A 5901-nucleotide genomic window follows, 5' to 3' on the forward strand; every position below is an offset into this window, starting at 1 on the left:
CCGTAAATTTAGCACTAAATATGGACTTGACTCTGAGATGGTAGCTTCTTTCTATGAATCTTTTGCTACTTATGTTGATCTCCCCAAGGAGAAGTGGTTTAAATATCATCCTCCCATAGAAGTAAAAGTAGCTGCACCTATTAAAGTTGAAGAAAAGACTGTCACTTATAATGATCCAATTGTTCCTACTTCTTATGTTGAGAAACCACCTTTCCCTTTTAGGATAAAGGATCATGCTAAAGCTTCAACTGTGGTTCGTAAAAGCAATATTAAAACTTATGCACCTCCTGAGCAAATTAAAGTTGAACCTGATATTGCTATTGTTAAAGATCTCTTGTCTGATAATATTGATGGGCATGTTATTTATTTCTGTGATGAAACTGCTAGAATTGGTAAACCTTGTGCTAAAGATAAACCTAGACCTGTGGTAGGAATGCCTGTTATTTCTGTTAAAATAGGAGATCATTGTTATCATGGCTTATGTGATATGGGTTCCGGTGCTAGTGCAATACCTATTAGCCTATATAGAGAAATCATGCATGATATTGCACCTATTGAAATAGAAGATATTGATGTCACAATTAAACTTGCTAATAGAGATACTATTTCACCAATGGAAATTGTTAGAGATGTTGAAGTCTTGTGTGGGAAACCTAAATATCCTGCTGATTTTCTTGTTCTTGGTTCCCCACAAGATAGCTTTGGTCCCATTATATTTGGCAGACCTTTCCTGAACAATGTTAATGCTACCATAGATTGCAAAAGGGATGTTGTTACTACCGGTTTAGATGATATGACTCATGAATTTAATTTCTCTAAATTTAGTAGACAACACCGTGAAGAAGAATTACCTAGTAAGGATGAAATTATTGGTCTTGCTTCTATTGCCGTACCTCCTAGTGATCCTTTAGAACAATATTTTCTAGACCATGAAAATGATATGTTTACGAATGAAAGAAGAGAAATAGATGAAGTATTCTTTAAACAGGAACCTACTCTTAAAAACAATTTACCTATTGAAATCCTAGGGAATCCTCCTCCACCCAAGGGTGATCCCGTGTTTGAGCTTAAACCGTTACCTGATACTCTTAAATATGCTTATCTTGATGAGAAAAAGATATATCCTGTTATTATTAGTGCTAACCTTTCAAAGCATGAGGAAGAGAGATTATTGAAAACTCTGAAGAAGCACCGTGCTGCTATTGGGTATACTCTTGATAATCTTAAGGGCATTAGTCCCACTCTATGTCAATATAAAATTAATTTGGAAGAAGATGCTAAACCAGTTCGTGATCATCAACGACGACTGAATCCTAAAATGAAAGAAGTGGTAAGAAAGGAAATGCTAAACCTCCTTGAGGCAGGTATAATCTATCCCGTTGCTGATAGTCAGTGGGTAAGTCCTGTCCATTGTGTCCCTAAGAACGGAGGTATTACTGTCGTTCCTAATGATAAAGATGAATTGATTCGTCAAAGAATTATTACAGGTTATATGATGGTAATTGATTTTCGCAAATTAAACAAGGCCACTAAAAAGGATCATTACCCCTTACCTTTTATCGATCAAATGCTAGAAAGATTATCCAAACATACACATTTTTGCTTTCTAGATGGTTATTCTGGTTTCTCTCAAATACCTGTGTTAGCCAAAGATCAATCAAAGACTACTTTTACTTGCCCTTTTGGTACTTTTGCTTATAGACGTATGCCTTTTAGTTTATGTAATGCACCTGCTACCTTTCAAAGATGCATGATGGCTATATTCTCTGACTTTTGTGAAAAGATTTGTGAGGTTTTCATATACGAATTCTCTGTCTATGGATCTTCTTTTGATGATTGCTTGAGCAACCTTGATCGAGTTTTGCAGAGACGTGAAGAAACTAATCTTGTCTTGAATTGGGAAAAGTGCCACTTTATGGTTAATGAAGGTATTGTCTTGGGGCACAAAGTTTCTGAAAGAAGTATTGAAGTTGATAAAGCGAAGGTTGATGCTATTGAGAAGATGCCATGTCCCAAGGACATCAAAGGTATAAGAAGTTTCCTTGGTCACGTCGGACTTTATAGGAGGTTCATTAAGGACTTCTCAAAAATTTCTCGGCCTCTGACTAATTTATTACAAAAATATATACCATTTGTCTTTGATGATGATTGTGTAGAAGCGTTTGAAATACTTGAGAAAGCATTAATCTCTGCACCTATTGTTCAGCCACCTGATTGGAATTTACCCTTTGAAATTATGTGTGACGCTAGAGATTATGCTGTAGGTGCTGTTCTAGGGCAAAGAGTTGATAAGAAATTAAATGTTATTCAATATGCTAGTAAAACCCTAGACAATGCTCAAAGAAATTATGCTACTACTGAAAAAGAATTTTTAGCAGTTGTATTTGCTTGTGATAAGTTCAGACCTTATATTGTTGATTCTAAAGTAACTATTCACACTGATCATGCCGCTATTAAATATCTTATGGAAAAGAAAGATGCTAAACCTAGACTTATTAGATGGGTTCTCTTGCTACAAGAATTTGATTTGCATGTTGTTGATAGAAAGGGAGCTGAGAACCCCGTTGCAGACAACTTGTCTAGGTTAGAAAATGTGCTTGATGACCCACTTCCTATTGATGATAGCTTTCCTGATGAGCAATTAAATGTCATAAATGTTGGGTAACGTAGTAATTTCAAAAAAATTCCTACGCACACGCAAGATCATGGTGATGCATAGCAACGAGAGGGGAGAGTGTTGTCTACGTACCCTCGTAGACCGAAAGCGGAAGCATTAGCACAACGCGGTTGATGTAGTCGTACGTATTCACGATCCGACCGATCAAGTACCGAACGTACGGCACCTCTGAGTTCAGCACACGTTCAGCCCGATGATGTCCCTCGAACTCCGATCCAGCCGAGTGTTGAGGGAGAGTTTCGTCAGCACGACGGCGTGGTGACGATGTTGATGTTCTACCGACGCAGGGCTTCGCCTAAGCACCGCTACAGTATTATCGAGGTGGACTATGGTGGAGGGGGGCACCGCACACGGCTTAGAGATCAATGATCTAATGTTGTGTCTCTAGGGTGCCCCCCTGCCCCTGTATATAAAGGAGCAAGGGGGGGTGCGGCCGGCCAGGGCATAGGCGCGCCAGGAGGAGTCCTACTCCCACCGGGAGTAGGATTCTCCCCTTTCCTAGTTGGATTAGGACTTGGGAGGGGGGGAAGAGGAAAAGAGGGGGGCCGCCCCCTTTGCCCTAAACCAATTCGATTTGGGCCTTGGGGGGCGCGCCCCACACTTCCTTAGCTTCCCTTTTTTCCACTAAGGCCCATGTAGGCCCATTAAGCCCCCGGGGGGTTCCGGTAACCTCCCGGTACTCCGGTAAAATCCTGATTTCACCCGGAACACTTCCGATATTCAAACATAGGCTTCCAATATATCAATATTCATGTCTCGACCATTTCGAGACTCCTCGTCATGTCTATGATCACATACGGGACTCCGAACAACCTTTGGTACATCAAAACATAAAACTCATAATATAACTATCATCGTAGCGTTAAGTGTGCGGACCCTACGGGTTCGAGAACTATGTAGACAGGACCGAGACACGTCTCCGGTCAATAACCAATAGCGGAACCTGGATGCTCATATTGGCTCCTACATATTCTACAAAGATCTTTATCCGTCAGACCGCATAACAACATACGTTGTTCCCTTTGTCATCGGTATGTTACTTGCCCGAGATTCGATCGTCGGTATCTCAATACCTAGTTCAATCTCGTTACCAGCAAGTCTCTTTACTCGTTCCGTAATACATCATCCCGCAACTAACTCATTAGTTGCAATGCTTGCAAGGCTTAAGTGATGTGCATTACCGAGAGAGCCCAGAGATACCTCTCCGACAATCGGAGTGACAAATCCTAATCTCAAAATACGCCAACCCAATAAGTACCTTCGGAGACACCTGTAGAGCACCTTTATAATCACCCAGTTACATTGTGACATTTGGTGGCACACAAAGTGTTCCTCCGGTAAACGGGAGTTGCATAATCTCATAGTCATAGGAACATGTATAAGTCATGAAGAAAGCAATAGCAACAAACTAAATGATCAAGTGCTAAGCTAACGGAATGGGTCAAGTCAATCACATCATTCTCCTAATGATGTGATCCCGTTAATCAAATGACAACTCATGTCTATGGTTAGGAAACATAACCATCTTTGATCAACGAGCTAGTTAAGTAGGGGCATACTAGTGACACTCTGTTTGTCTATGTATTCACACATGTATTATGTTTCCGGTTAATACATCTAGCATGAATAATAAACATTTATCATGATATAAGGAAATAAATAATAACTTTATTATTGCCTCTAGGGCATATTTCCTTCAGTCTCCCACTTGCACTAGAGTCAATAATCTAGATTACACAGTTATGATTCTAACACCCATGGAGCCTTGGTGCTGATCATGTTTTGCTCGTGGAAGAGGCTTAGTCAGCGGGTCTGCAACATTCAGATCCGTATGTATCTTGCAAATTTCTATGTCTCCCACCTGGACTAGATCTCGGATGGAATTGAAGCGTCTCTTGATGTGCTTGGTTCTCTTGTGAAATCTGGATTCCTTCGCTAAGGCAATTGCTCCAGTATTGTCACAAAACATTTTCATTGGACCCGGTGCACTAGGTATGACACCTAGATCGGATATGAACTCCTTCATCCAGACTCCTTGATTTGCTGCTTCCGAAGCAGCTATGTACTCCGCTTCACATGTAGATCCCGCCACGACGCTTTGTTTAGAACTGCACCAACTGACAGCTCCACCGTTCAATGTAAATACATATCCGGTGTGCGATTTAGAATCGTCCGGATCAGTGTCAAAGCTTGCATCAACGTAACCATTTACGATGAGCTCTTTGTCATCTCCATAAATGAGAAACATATCCTTAGTCCTTTTCAGGTATTTCAGGATGTTCTTGACCGTTGTCCAGTGATCCACTCTTGGATTATTTTGATACCTCCCTGCTAGACTTATAGCAAGGCACACCTCAGGTCTGGTACACAGCATTGCATACATGATAGAGCCTATGGCTGAAGCATAGGGAACATCTTTCATTTTCTTTCTATCTTCTGCAGTGGTCGGGCATTGAGTCTTACTCAACTTCACACCATGTAACACAGGCAAGAACCCTTTCTTTGCTTGATCCATTTTGAACTTCTTCAAAACTTTGTCAAGGTATGTGCGTTGTGAAAGTCCAATTAAGCGTCTTGATCTATCTCTATAGATCTTAATGCCCAATATGTAAGCAGCTTCACCGAGGTCTTTCATTGAAAAACTCTTATTCAAGTATCCCTTTATGCTATCCAGAAATTCTATATCATTTCCAATCAGTAATATGTCATCCACATATAATATCAGAAATGCTACAGAGCTCCCACTCACTTTCTTGTAAATATAGGCTTCTCCAAAAGTCTGTATAAAACCAAATGCTTTGATCACACTATCAAAGCGTTTATTCAAACTCTGAGAGGCTTGCACCAGTCCATAAATGGATCGCTGGAGCTTGCACACTTTGTTAGCTCTCTTTGGATCGACAAAACCTTCCGGTTGCATCATATACAACTCTTCTTTCAGAAATTCATTCAAGAATGCAGTTTTGACATCCATCTGCCATCTTATATTTACTAATTGGAAGCACTAATCGAGGCTTCACGTTAATTGTCAAGACGAAAGAAATTATCCGTCCGATCAAACAGTAGCTATTTACATCCGTTTGATGAAGTACCGCAAGAGTCCTGGCCCGATATCCCACCCCCACGCCATCTTGACCTGTAAAAAAAACTTTTACATAGGCTGCCAAGAAACGTCTCGCTCAGCCCAAGGGAAAACGTCTCGCTTGATCCCTAATGAACATCTC

The sequence above is a fragment of the Triticum urartu genome, chromosome 6A (assembly GCF_056163025.1).
Source record: "Triticum urartu cultivar PI428250 chromosome 6A, HENAU_Tu73, whole genome shotgun sequence".
Classification (NCBI taxonomy): domain Eukaryota; kingdom Viridiplantae; phylum Streptophyta; class Magnoliopsida; order Poales; family Poaceae; genus Triticum; species Triticum urartu.